A 15,258-nucleotide genomic window follows, 5' to 3' on the forward strand; every position below is an offset into this window, starting at 1 on the left:
TCCCAATTCAGACTAGTTGTTTTGTCTTGTCTTTTAACTTTCTCAGTTTCCAAATAAACCTATACAACCTTAATAATGTTCATATGTGGGACTTTTACTTTCAGGTATTGTTTCACCACATTTTCTTCATGTTTGGGATCACTGTCTTTGTGGAAGTTTAATCCTTTCTTAACAGTTCTTATTTGTGAAGAAATGACGTGATGGATAAGAATCTGTTTGTAACTTTCAGCACTAAGGGTAACATCAATTTTGTTTAGATCTCCAGCATAATTGGCTGAGATGTACCCCCACTTCTGATACAGCCTTACACAAAGCTATCTCGATCCTTTTCTGGCCCCTAAGCATTGCTAAAAATAATGAGATCAGCACATCAGTCTTTATACTCCATCAACTTCATGCCATTACTGAACATGTACATATTGTGTGACTACTATCTACCAATATTATTGTGCTACGTATATTGGTGCAGCCAGCTCCCTCTGCTATTCTTGCCCAATCCCCACTTTTTCGATTGGCACAGCATTGTTCAGAAGTGTTCTTTTCCATAGTTTTATTTGACTGTGTTTGCATTCACTTGTTTCGAGTTTATTTTTTGCATTGATTTCTTGTTATCTTATTACAGAAAATCATAGTAGGAATTTGTAATCAATATATCTATTATGGATATTCCTGTTAGTCAAAAATGTTACTGGTACAAATTCCCAGGAATTGGGTTCAAGTTTATCTGCAGTGGAGGTACATGCCTTAATTCCTAGAGTGTTAGGTTTATACGTTTGGCCAGCAATTTCTCCTTTTCAATGTGACAATGTTTGTGAGGAAGAATACAATCAATGAGAAGACAATTTTGACTCTCTTTTTCCAGTACCTTCCACCAGTTGCCATGCTACCACGTCATTCTCTCTGGTGGAGAATTTTTCTTCTCCTCCATTCTTTCTATTGTTTCAGGGGATATGTGTTAAGTTTTTCAACATGTCCACCGGTTTTATATACCTGTGGTAGGCCCGGTTCAAATGCCCTTTGTGTGGTTTTGCCCGTATTTACACACGGAAGAATTATGTATTTCATTACTTCTTGGACTTTGGTAAGTTAGATATTTGTCTTTTTTTTTTTAATCAAAATTACTTTAGATGAATTGTAAGTTAGATATTGGTTATTAATCTGTTTCCTTTGTAATTTTCATCAGTTTGCATGTTCATTATTATTATATATTTTGTGGACTAGATAAATTTAGATGGTTTATCCATTAGATATCAGTACTTTGTTAATTGGGTATGTGTTCATAGTTTGTATGTTACATATCAGTACTACTAGTAATATAAAATTCATTGTTCCATCTGAATTTTTTTTTTGTAATTGTTAACTATGTGCCTCATCATTCTGCATCGTCAGTGTGGGGCTTAAAATTTTTGCTTTGTTACATGTGTTTAATAATGTTTTTTTTTGTTTTTTTTCTCATTTGTGGGGCTAAAACTTGGCTTTGGCTCCTTTTCCTACATTTGTGATACTAGAAACCTCAAACAGGATGTAGCACAGGTGGGATTCCTGATGACAGTGGAGAAGTCTGCTCTTACCCCTTCTCAATACCCCATTCATTTAAGGGGGGGGTGTCTTCTTTCTAACCTCAGCTTTCTCCTCTTTGTCTTTAGGATTGAAGTGAGCAGTTCATACATCTTTCACCTTTTCTTACAGCTCAAGTTATTCTTTCTCTTTGGGGATGTGGGCTTACATGAAAGCTCTCATTCCCATGGGTCAGGCTGATCTTTAGAGGGTTAGGAATCTTACCTTGGCTCCAGAGAGATTTCTGGTAGATCAAGGAGCCTTCTCTCCATATCAACTTTATCGAGCCTTTGGCAGTTCATTGAGCTTTGTCCCACTTCCTTCCTCTCCTATTGGGGGGGGGGTATGGTATATTCTGAAGTCTCCACCAGGTCACAGAGCTAGGAGGTACCAATTCCAGATCTCTGTGCTTTCAGATCCTTTCTGGGCCCACAGTCACCACATTTTCCTGGCTCCCTGAATCTGACAAGATTCTGCTCACTGAGTGTTCCCTCATTCCACAAATGTCACCGCTCTCTGTCTTCATGCATGGCTTTTGTCAGGTCCATTGTCTCAGCCCAGGATCTGACTCCACGTGTTGCATCTTTCCTTTCCCAAACCATTAGCCTTTTTTCCATATCCAGTTACCACAGACGTTAGTATACCTTCTGACTTTGGTCTCTTCGCCATGGTTTCTGTCCTTCCCACCCTTCTGTTCCTCATCTTTCCCTATTCTTCACACGGTTATTTGACAAAGGCTTGTCCACTTCGACTGTGTCTAGCTATTGGGTGGTCTTGTTGACCACCTTCAGTTTCTCCAGGTTTCATCTTGTTTTGTCTTCCCCTGTCATTTACCTCCTTTTCCTTTCCTTTAAATTACAAATTAGGATCTAATTTTGGTCGTTTCTTATCCTCCATTTAAACCTTTGTCTTCATGTTCTACCGATCTTCTCTCTCTAAAGATCTTCCTTCTCCTCCTTGCTTGCAGTCATTATCATTCAGGTATTGATGTCATTAATGTTAAGTGCATCCTTTATCATTCCTCCGATGTCATCCACTATCCCAACCAGTCATTCCTCCCTAAGACCTATGCTGTCAGTACAAGTTGTTTGGCTTTCACACACATTTTCTTACCTTCCATTTCCCACATATACTCCCTTCCCAAACCTGATTGGCTTCTTTGTCAGGTTAGCTTTTTAAGATGCTATGTGATAGGTATTGCCTACTCTTGGCATTCATGTTCCTGACTTTATTCCCTGGAACCCTTCCCTTTCCCATGAACTGTCTCCTGTCTCAAATTTGGACTTATCCATAGAAGATTGCCATTTTCATGACACTTCTTCTAATCAAATTTGTCACATTACTATATCTTTTGCTGCTCAAGATCAACGTCCTTTGCAAGAGATCATTCAGGCTGGAATGTGGACTACTCCCACTACATTCATTGCTACTTATTTGCATGACCTCGCTGTAACTCTAACTTCCCCTAGTGCATATCATTTCCATCCCATGGTGATTTGCACATGTCAGTTTGTCTTTGACTGGGGTAAGTCTTATCACATCATTTCACTTTATTTCAGAAACCATACTTTTAACTGCTGATAATGGGATATTGGTGGGTATTGCCTGCTCAGGTATGCTTTACCTCAAATGTGCACTATTTACTGGTTGCACTATAATGCTTACTGTACAGATGGGGTGTTTCTACAAGACCACCTATATATATATATATATATATATATTGCACTGTCTACGGTGTGACATTCCTCCAGACTCCCCACCGTGTTTACTCTCCCCCCCCCTTTTTTTCCCCCAGTGGAGCAAGGGAGTCCTTACCAGTTCCCAGCCACTGGAGTGGTGGACTATGGAGGCTTCCTTTTCAGTGAGTTCAGAAATTTACTTTCCAATTCATACTCATGATTATTCACTCAGTGAGAAGAGGGCAAAGCTGGTCAGAAAAAATAAAATAATAAGTTGGATCAGGTCCAGCCTACGCAGAATCCTCCTTGTAATACCAGGTTTGGGATGATACTGCCCTGTTCATACAGTTGTGTGCAGTAGAGGCCCCTGTTCTTGTTAATTCAGGTTGCAGGAGTTTCTTTACCTGCTCTGACTGTTGAATTTGGGGGACTTCATCTGCCTCATAATTCTGGCTACACTGTTCCTACGGTTGAGCAAATGTCCCATGGCTTCCTCATAATTCTGGATGTAGGATGTCTCTTTCATGCATTTATGGTTGAGTGAGTTATGATTTCTGCTTGTAATATTACCATATTATGGTTGAGTTGAGGCAACGCCGATGACCCTGTGATACTGGGTTCGGTTTGTTGTACTTCTTGCTCTCATGGTTGTTTTGGAAGTTTGTCAGACTTCAATCGAAAGCTAATTTCCTCTTTGTAATTATGGTTACTTCATATATAACACTTTGTTTACTTATGGCTGGGGTTGCTGGGTCTGTATAACATGGCCCACATTCCCTAGCTACTATGTTTATGTTCTTTTATGTTATTTACTATGCATTACATCTCTCAGAACTAATAGCAGTTGTGCACATCCTCCTAATGCTAAAGATGACTTATGAAATCTCGTCTGTCCAGTTGAGGTTGTGTATGTACATAGTTAATTCTGTTTATATTTTATCATTCATTGACCTCTCATAACAACTTGCATTTGTACACATCTCTCTGTCCAGTTGAGGTTGTGTACATATCTGCCTGTGTCAGGTTCATTTCCTACTTTAAGGGCAAAGAGTATACCTGTTCTAGAAGTTGTGTGGTACCCACTTGTGTGCTTCGTTAATCTTGGAGCACGCCTGTTCATTTTGGATGATCGCTTTCCATTTCATTACTATGTTGTGTGCCTAAACTGGCCCCTCCACCTTTGCAGTGTGGGATTTTAGCTTTGTGTGAGAGGAGGTAAGACCATATCAGAAGTTAACATTTTTCTTACACTGAAAATGTATTTTCGATAGGTACTTACTTCCTATAACACACTTTCCACCTTTTCTCACCAAGGGCAGTGTTCTTCTTTTAAAACATGCCAATTCTCAAAAGTGAGGATTGAGTGGGAATAGTAGAGGCAGCTAGCTGCACCAACATAGGTGGTGCAATACTTTTGGTGGAGAGTAGTCACATGATATGTACATGTTCAAAAATAGAGTGAAATTGAGGGAATATAAAGACTGGTGTGCTGATCATGAAATTTTTTGCAATGCTTAGAGGGCAGAAAATGTAAGTGCCTATCAGAAATTCATTTTTGGTATAAGGAAAATGTTAACTTTTATTAGCTCCCAGCATGCTTCATTGTAAGTTCTTGTACGTTGCCTTTAATACCATTATCCTCTCTGTCATCAAATAAACTAGCATTATTGGCTCTTGCCAAAACATTTCCATTTGGAATTGTCTATAAAGTGCACCTTCTTCCAGCTTTACTCATCCCTTTGCTTGAAGTGTGATTCTTATTTCAACATTTTAGTTTGGTTCTTTCTCCTAAAAAGTGGTTCTCGAACAGCTATACATCCATTAATGCCACTTCATATTAACGTGTATCTTATTGTTTTAGAAGTTGCATTCAAGCTTGTACTTGCAGCTAAGTCATTGGTAAAAATCACTACTTGATTGTTGTATATCACAGAGTTGGGTAATATGATGATCAGTCATTGGTCTCACTAATCAACTACATTCAACTAACCAATCATTCTCTAATGAGACTTGAATAGTTGGAATAATTAAAAATAGTAATAATCATGAACAATAATTTTGATTAGTTGATTGTTTTCATGACATTAATCAATATAATTGTAATTGCAATTAATACTCCATATACAGGCTTGGTCATTTTATCAACCTTTCAAACATGTAACCTTGAAACTATACATACTATAACTTGTAAATGTATTTTCATGAAATTTACATAGCTAGGCAGTTAGGGCACTCGAAACCCCATCACACCAAACATGCTCGCCCTTTCAGACATAGGTGCATCATAATGTGACAGTCTATCCCACTAGTCATTAGTAAAAGAGTAGTCTAAGAGTTGGTGGTGGTGGTGATGACTAGCGCCTTCCCTCTAGTATTTCACTGCTAAATTAGGAACAGTTAGTGCAGATCTGTCATGTAGCTTTGCATAAACTTCCAAACAAAACAAACAAATCATGAAATTTGGCAAGCTTTTAGTACAAGTCTTTTGTACACAAAAAAATTAATTTCTAATTAATTTAATCTTAATATGATACTCATCTTGCCCTCAAGAACAGGAGTCAGACTTAGAATCCATAAATTCAGACAGGTCTTTATTAAAAAATACTTAGATACTTTTTCATTTTACAATTTTCATATTTAATTTGCATAACTTCTAGAACCACCTAAATATGAATATCAAAATTTCAATATATTTTATCTGTTATTTTTCTCTACCTAACAATGTATACAGGCTTGGTCCATTTGACTGACCTTATAACCATCAGAAAAATTATGAAATAAATATTATCCTTTTTTTTTCCAAAATGAATGCATATTGTTACAGACAATTACATACTATTCTTAGAGCCAAATCAGATAAAACTCAAATCTCCTGGTTGTTTAGATTTTTTTATTGCTTTACTACTGCTTAGATTAGTAGTGCCAAAGTAATTATTACAGTTTCGAAGCTTTGTGTAAACACAGCATTGAATTACTATCATTCTCAGTCAGATTACATGCTGCATCCTCAAAATGTATTCTTGCTCTCAGGAATTTTTTATTTAACTCTTCTTGTATAACATAAGTTCATAATTTATACATTTTGATTACTCTTATAACAATAAATAAGAAATATACAATAAAAAAAACAAAAATATTGCACTTATGTGTGGATCTTGTACTTTGTTTTGCTCTGTCTTGATGAAAGCTAACCCTAGTTTTTTATATTTTACTTGTATTTTATACCCATCTTACTTACTGTTTCCATAATTACTTCTAATGCTGTATATTAAATGTATTTACACGATGCAATAAAACAGCTTTATTTTTGCTTAAGAATAAATAACTTATTACCATTATACACATATGTATAGCCATGTCCAGTGTGATTGACTTCTTAAAGAAAAAAGCATTTTAAGTAAAAGTACTTGTGATATGACTACTTTAAGTGTGCATGCATGACTGTAGCCACTGTGACTTAAAGAGGTATACAAATAAGTTTTAGTGAGGTTATCATTAAAGTGTGTACAGAAAATTAATCATGAAAGGAAAACTAAGTATCGTGATGAGGAGTAAATCTTTCTTAACCACTAATTCTGTTACTTGAGATACAAATTACTTTTAGTAAGAGCACTGACTACATAACTGCTACTGGTTGTTGAAAAATTTCCTCAAATCTTAATTTTCACTGTGTGTAACTGTTGATGAGTGTAATAATGTCAAAAATTTTGCTTTTAAATGTACAATAATGTATTTTTACTTCCAAATTTAGATACATTATGGTTTAAGAAACAATATTGGACCTGAAAATACATTTTATATATAATTTTTAATCAGGAAAATGTTTTTGTTCTTTGTTCCTCATTTGCTGGGGAGTGTTTTAAAACTGTTGTGAATACTGTTAGTAGTGGAATATGAAATATTGAAGTAGAAAAAATTGCTATGTTTCTAAGACTTGAAACATTTCTGCCAGTTTTGAACAGAAGCTTATCAAAGAGGATATGCAACATTACTTCCTTAGCATAGACATTACTCAGAGATTTCCTGTTCATGTGTCTGCATCAGAAGTATATGGTTTCATAGAATGAAATCATGTTTAACACACAATACTTGGTACTAACTTTTATTTGCAGGACCTAATTTGTTGATCTGATTCAAATGATTCAGTGCATGTGAGAGGTTAATGTCATGATTAGAAATAACCCAACAACACTTGTGGTTTTTTAAATATTTAATTTCTTGTATACTGCAGCTATTAAGCAGTGCTCACCAAAGCTATTTGTAATTTATAGCCACAGATTTAGGTCAAATATTTTAATAACCAAACTGGGAAAGGGAAGGCTTTCCACATACCTCCAGGTGTACAAATACCACAGGCTAGAAACCACTGTTAAGTAGCCTTTTCTCTCAACACTGGCTATATTAGCTGTTTCTCTAGAATGAGGTAGCAAAACTGTCATTAAGTAAATAAGAAATTACTTGGTATCCATTAGCAATTTGCTTGAACAAATTTTGTATTTGTCTTCACCAATTTCTGGAGAGAATAAAGATATTAAAAGTTTGTTCACTTAACAGTATATTTACTTGTGGTTTCTAAGCAGGATCTCTAAAATACTGTGTATTTGTGTCTGTTTTAGTGTATTGATTTATATGTATTTGTTTCATTACCAGTTTTCTGTGTGTTCACTAATAGGTAATTCTCTGTGTGATGGATTTACCATCATATATCTCTTTTGATATCAGTGTTTGTTTAAGTTAAATTTATATTTAGCAATGTACATGACTTGTACTGTTAAATATGTATGTAAACACTGGTGTATCGTTTATATTGTTACTTAAGCTGAAATCTCAAGAAACTCTCCTCATGCCTAAAAATATAACCAACACGATGTGCCAAAAGACAGTATATATATTATTGGTTTGCTGTAAACCTCGGAAGGTATAACTGTGATTGTTATAATGCTTATTAATTCAGAACTTCAAATATTTGACCAGGAACGTTTATAGATTTTGAATATTACAAACCATTTAACATCAGCGAATTCACGTCAGTCATTAGTATTTTTACAAAAACATTATATAACTTCAGAGGTGGATAATTCGGCATGTGTGACTGGCAAAGAATGATGAACAGAGCTAGCTGTTAAGTGAATTGTATCTACATCAACTCAAAATTAATTCACTTATCATGAACCCTCAATAAGATATCAAGGAAGTTCCAGACCACATAGAGGATTCAATATTTTTTATTCAGGCTATTCAAAATTGTAATATGTAACAGTCTGTTTCATTTCTAGCTTTCTCTGTGTTCTGTTTTTTAGTATACACTGTAATTCAAGTTGTTTTTTTTTAAATATGAAAAATAAGTACTAGGTAGTCACTAAAGATGATTGAAATATGAATAAGGTATGATTTTAAAAAATCCCCAGTAACAAGTAAAGTTTTTGTTTTTTGTGGTTTGTTTTTATAGGCAGGTCTTGATTGCATTAAAAAGAAATATATCAATAACCAGTTTGATTATGTAACATGCATTTTTTTGGCAGAGCTTCCCCAAAGTTGTATAGTGCTTCTATAAGGAATAATTTTATGGCACAGAATTCGTTTTTTTTATATAAATATTTTTAAAGAACTTAATGTATACATATGACTTTTCAGTTAAGACCTAATTTCACTGAGGATGTGTGTGTGTGTATATGCTTGGGTAAAACTAATTTATCATAAGATAGATTTTTTACTGTCAATTTTAAATAGTTTGATTCGAAGATTGAAGCATTGTCAGGAAAGAAGCTAAATCCTTTTATAATAACTGTAAATTTTCTCTAAAAATTTAATTTGTTGAGAACAATACTGGGATAAAGAGAGAAAAAAAATTAAAATAAATTTTCAGCAAGTTTTTACTTAGGTTAAGCAAGTGTCTCTCTTAACAAAAAGTTAATTCTTATTATCAATTACAAACTATGAAACTGAGGTATAATAAGGTCTAAATTTTTATGTGAAAAATGTTTTTATGTTAGGTACTTACTTAGAAAATTGTATATATGGATACAGTCTCAGACTTTTGATCAAACCTTACTTGTACTTGGTTAACAGTTCAATCTTGCACATCATGTAAAAAAAATGGCATTATTTTAGTTCCGAGCTTTAATAAAGTGTAGACAGCACATGGTTCCAGATAACACACAAAATCTCACTCATCTTCAAATTTAATTTCTTCAAATTATAAGCTGTTTATTTATTATAGTATTTTTGTATAATAAAGAGCACTTGATTTTAATTCAAGAAACATTCTGGTGTACTGGAAATTCACTTTGAACTTTTAGAGTTTAGAGTTTTAGTTGATTTCAAAAGAAAAGAAAAACACTTTAATTTTTTATCTATGTACAGTGTATGGTGATGCAAGAAATATTTTTATTTTTTAGGTAAACTGTAGATTCAGTTATTTTATATCTGTACCTGTACGTTGATATTGATTATTTAGACCCGAGGACCACTAATTATCCAGGTATGTATTTTCACAAACATTTCTGCTGAGTAATTTCACTTAATCTACTTTATAGCAGTTTTCTTCAGTTGTGCATATTGCACTTGAGTTGGATGTCATTTGTCCAATATTTCAACTTATAATAACATTGAAAAACACTTTCTATATTTAACCTCAAAATGGGTATAAATATCACTCTTCTTAATTGTGAAAATTTTTCATTCTATGAAAATTAGAAAATACTTGAATTCAGAGTTAAGGTTAATTACTATTTGTTTTTATGAAAATGAATCTATTTACAATTATTGATTGTGTGCTGTTTTTTCCACTGCTTTAGTGATACAAATAATTGAGAAACAAATGTTTAAATATACATTTGTCATTTGGTTAAACTTTTAGTCATGGGAATGTGTCCATGTTTGTTCTGATGCGATACCTCAACTTGTTCAGCGCTGCCCTCTATATGTACAAAATGTTTTGTTCACCACTAGCTTTAATACTTCCACCTATCCCATATGTTTAACATGGTACAGTTGCACTGTAGCATACAAATAAACATGTGACAACTTTCCACCAACAGGAGTGTAATAGACTCACCTGGCACAGCTGACTCCCTCTATACTTCAGAACTCAATCTTCACTTCTCAATTTGACACATTATTGTGAAGGCGTGATCAAATTTCATTCGTATTTCATTTCAATTATTCAGATTTTTTTTTTTCTCTACAACTTTGTTGTTTCTGCTTTTTGTTTTTTCTACAGTTAAACTTCAGTTACTGTAGGTTGTTTGTTTTATTATCCACTCACAGTTGAGTTATGAATTCCAAATTTCAAGTCATGGCTACTAGTACAATAGTTAACAATACTACTGCACCTCAACCTGCAGTTTCTTAGGCTTCAGGCCCCACACTTTTGGCTGAGGAGGTCTTGGTTTTTAGGACGTCAAATGAATTAGTGTCTTCTTAGCCCAGACCAGTTATTCTATTTCCTGGTGAATCTGGACAAGAAGATGACAATTTACGTCTTTTCCCACCACCTTCATTTGCTATGCAATCCTGTAAATCACTTTGGGAACATGCAGATCATGCTACACTAGCGAACTATTCCAAGATGCTCGCATCATGTGTGCCTCGTGAAAAATATTATTGTTATTTACTTTACCTAATCTAGCATAAACTAATGTAAAAAGTTTCATATTTTTACATTTTAGTTACTTTTATAATAATAATAAATAAAGAATACACATAAAACAAAAATAAAGTACTTACCTGGGCTTTCTTTTGTTTTTGTTTTTTTGCTGTCAACTGTCAGTGTCACTTAACCCTACATTTTTTTATACTAATTGTAGTAGTACACTAACATGAACAAACAAAAAGTAGGTTAATTAAATTTTGAATATAACTCACCAAAACCCTTAACCTTGTCAGTTATCCTTCTCCAGGATTCTGTTCCAGGTTGTTTTCCCAAGAAGACCAGGAAAGACCTGTTGTAGATCTTTCCAGACTCAACCTTCCTCATTTCACCATGAATTCCTTTTTCAACCTTCGTTGGGTATTCACTCTGGGTCTTTGGATGATGAAAGTGGACATCATGGGCACATAGCTTCACATCTCTATTTTCCCAACATCCAGACATTAGCTTCATTTTGTCCATAAGGATCGAGTTTATCAATTCTTTTCTTTGCCGTTTGGTCTGGCATTCACACCCTATGTATTATGTAAGATGGTCGGGTCCTTTTATCAACTTATTTATTCACACAGTATGCAGTTCCACCATTACATGGATGACTGGCTGCTATTAGCTCCATCCCATCAGACATATCACAAGCACACTTGGTTGCTTCTTTGAGAAGTGGCTTGAAGAGGTTGGCATGTCAAGTTGGAGAACTCCTTTCTTTTTCTGACCCAATACCTTATCCAGTTGGGGGTGTTTTCAATTGCTGTCTTAGTTAGGCCCAGCCTTCTCCACTTCATTTGTGGGTAATGGACCTATTAATTCTCAAGGCTCAATCATCTCCTTTTCTTACTGCATGCAAATTTCATTTTCTTTTGGGGACGTGGGCTTCCATGAAAGCCCTTATTCCCTTAAGTCATGCTCATATGTGCACTCTTCAGTGGGTGTTGCACAATTAGTGGAATCTTGCTTGGGATCCTCTGCACTCTGTTTTCCTTCCTCCCTCCATACATATCAATTTCACCTGGTGGGGCCCACAGAGACAACACCATGAAAGGTGTTCCTCTCCCACCTCTCTGTCTGGAGTTCCATTTTTTTATGGATGTTTCTCTGGTGAGTTAGGGAGTATGTTTGGATATACAAGAAGTTGTGGGTCATTGGTCTTGTTCGAGGTGGCTGTGAAGCTTCTTGCCATTTGTCAGGCTCTAGATCATTTCCTGCCTTTAATGTGGGACAAAGTGGTCATGATCCATTGTCACGTATCAGTCGACAAGGTGGAATCTATTCATGTTCACTTTGTTTCTGGACATTAGAAATCTTCTTCTGGGCCCCTTCACATCATATGTACCTACTGGCATGTCATGTTCTGAGTGCTCTTGTTGCAGATAATTGTCTTTTTCCAACAAGGTTCTCCCCATGGAGTGGTCCCTCGATCCTCAGGTGTTTTGGTGGTTGTGAGATCAGTGGGGTACTCCTCTTCTGGACACATTTGCCATCCCTCTCAGGGCCAAATTTCCCTTTTTTTGGCTTCTCATCCTACATTGTTTTGTTTTGGTGGTGGATGCATTCAGTCAAGATTGGCCCCACCTTACCTGTATGCTTATCTGTCTATCCATCTCCTTCCCCAATTTTTATCCATAAACAAGGCCACTGTCATCTTAGGTCCTTCTCATTGCACCTTTTTGGTCTGTTCAACCTTGGTTTCCTGCTCTTACCTTCCTTTATTCAGCACCTCCATTACCATTTCTGTTATCCCCTCCTTCCTTCAACAATCTCAGTCACCAGTGTATCATCCCAATGTCCACACACTCTAGCTTCATACATGGCATTTGTCCTTGCAAGGCAGTCAGGGCTCTCCACATGAGTAGCTTTCATTCTTTCCCATTCCATCCATCCTTCATCGTTATTGGTGTATCAGAGAAAATGGTATATTTTTTGCTGGTGGTTTCTGTGCCATGGTTACTTCCCTTCCCATACTACTGTTTCTCATTTATCTGAATTTTTTACCTAGCTGTTCAACAGTGGTCTTTCCTGCTATAGGGCAGCCTTGCCCAATACCTTCAGTTTCTTCCATTCCCGTCAAGTTTTTCCTCTCTGGTCTTCTCCTTTTTGTTTCATTCCTTTCATCTGCTTCATTCCCCTCATTCTATGCCCATTCCTGATTGGGACCTCACTGTGGTTCTCCATGCTTTTACCCTACATCCTTTTGAACCATTGGGCACCTGTTCCTTGTACCATTTATCTCTCAATACCTATATTTTGCTTATTTTTGCCTGTGGTTTCATCGATGTATTGTGTTCTTTATCACCATACCTATGTTCTTCTGTATCCAGATCAGTTTGTTTTTTTTACCAAGATGTTGGCAGCTTGTAAAGGTAACGTCACATTCATGCTATTTCCCTTCCTTCCATTTTCCATTTATATTCCTGATCCAATCTGGGTTATCTCCTTTGTTCTGTTTGTGCTCTTCAGTGTTTTGTATTGCTAGCATAGCTTTTTTCCATGGTTCCCATCCCCATTTGTTTATCCATCCATTGTAACCCTTCCTCTCTCCCTCTCTCTCTGTGATATTTCTTCTAATTCACTTATGGGATAAATGTACCAGCTTATCAAATTGGCTTATTCTTCCTTGTCTTCTGATTCTCATCTTTTCTGAGTGTCCTATCATTGGATCTATCATTTCCTTGGTTGACCATTACCATCATCCATTCGAGGAAATCATTCGAGCTGGCATGTGGACCAGACCTAGTACATTAATCTCCTGTTACCTTCATCATATGGCCATCTCCTTCTCATCTGGATACCGAATACCACTTGTTGCCCTTCTCCACACCTTGGTTCAGTTGTGAGTGAGTAAGGTAATATTTCTTTATTTCCTTTTCAGGGTCACTAACTTGCATGTTGGATCCTGCTCTGTGGCAAGTGGTGCCTGTCCAAATACATTAATTCATAAATCTACACTTTACAGCTGTTCCAGTCTATAATGCCCACTGTTGAGATGGGGTGTTCCACAAGACTACTAGTAGGTTCTTCCTCGTGGTGATTTGCGTCAAAACTATGTCCACCCCAGAAGTACCAATTCATGGACTATCTTGATTAAAGCAGTGTTGAGATAGCTGCTCATCCCTCTGATCCTGGTTGAATAAATCAGGACCAGCCTGCTTTAAAAAATAGGGATTTGTTGTCAACAATTGCACTTTTTCCAGTGTTGCATTCCTCTGGACTCCCCAGCTTGTTGTCCCCATCTCTCTTTGAGTGAACTTTGTAAGTCCTTACCACTTACTAACTCCAAGCTGCTGTGGTTGGTGGCCCATGGAGGAATACTGCTGAGTGTGCTCAATCCCATTCAGTGGAGAGTAAAGCAGTAGTGGTCTGTCAATGTTGATGGTGTTAACCTTTGTTCTTCCATGGATCATATGTACAATATCTGACACTGTCTGGTTATGGACTAGAGATGATCCACCAAAATGCAATTTACCTCTCCAGCTGGGACCCTTCGTCCTACCACCACCCAGATGTCAGTTCCCGGGTGGTCTGGTGTTGGATTAGAGCTGGACCAGTCAACAGTCCTCACACGTGGCTGGTAGGGAGCCCTTGTCCTACCACAGACTGGATGACAAATTCCCAATGGTGCTTGGTTTTGGATTTGAGCAAACCACCTCATTGTATTCCTCCTTCCAATCATCACTTAGATGTTAGTACCCAGGTGGCCTAGTTTTGGTTGTGTACTGGGTTTGCACACATGCCCTGCTTGGGTAGATGGAATGGAAGTTATTTTTCCCTTCTATTTCCTAAGCTTGAGGTAAAAACAGTTAGGACCTTCCTCCTACGAGGTGCAGGAACACAAATACCTGTTGCCGTCTGGTTTTTCAGTGGATTTCACCCACTGATTGTGTCCTGATGCACCCTAGCCAATCTACACCATTTGGCGTGTCCAATTGCTTGTGGGTATGTTCCTTTTCCAACCGATTTAACAACACATTTTTTTTCACAATGGGCAAAGAGCATACCTGGTTCAGAAGATGTGGTGCAGGCTCCCATAGGTGTGTTCCTCTACAGAGAGATGTGGCTTTCTTAGGATGCTTTCCAAAAGGTGCTCATCTAGGTGTTTTGCACCAGGTCAATATGGGATTCTAGCTATTGTGTGAGCGGAGGTAAGGTAGCATATAGGAAGCTGTAACTTTCCTAATTTAGAATATATTTCCAATAGATACTTATCTTCTCTCACACTTGCTCCCTTTTGGTGCTTCTTTTTTGCTTAATCTCGAAGTGAAGATTGAGTTCTTCAGTATATATGTATATATGTATATATATATATATATATATATATATATATATATATATATATATATATAGAGAGAGAGAGAGAGAGAGAGAGAGAGAGAGACG

General features: G+C 36.5%; 1 protein-coding gene across 1 annotated transcript in view; it reads left to right on the top strand.

Annotated features, from left to right (window-relative positions):
- The window catches only part of LOC106463255 (heparan sulfate glucosamine 3-O-sulfotransferase 1-like), a 20,799-nt gene that overhangs the window by 3,044 nt on the left and 2,497 nt on the right, over positions 1–15,258 (top strand). The window contains exon 2 of the mRNA XM_013923265.2: positions 9,635–9,717. The gene's annotated coding sequence lies outside the window, so the exon portion shown is untranslated. The remainder of the gene's footprint in view (positions 1–9,634; positions 9,718–15,258) is intronic.

This window comes from Limulus polyphemus, unplaced genomic scaffold (genome assembly GCF_000517525.1).
Source record: "Limulus polyphemus unplaced genomic scaffold, Limulus_polyphemus-2.1.2 Scaffold1361, whole genome shotgun sequence".
Taxonomy (NCBI): Eukaryota; Metazoa; Arthropoda; class Merostomata; order Xiphosura; family Limulidae; genus Limulus; species Limulus polyphemus.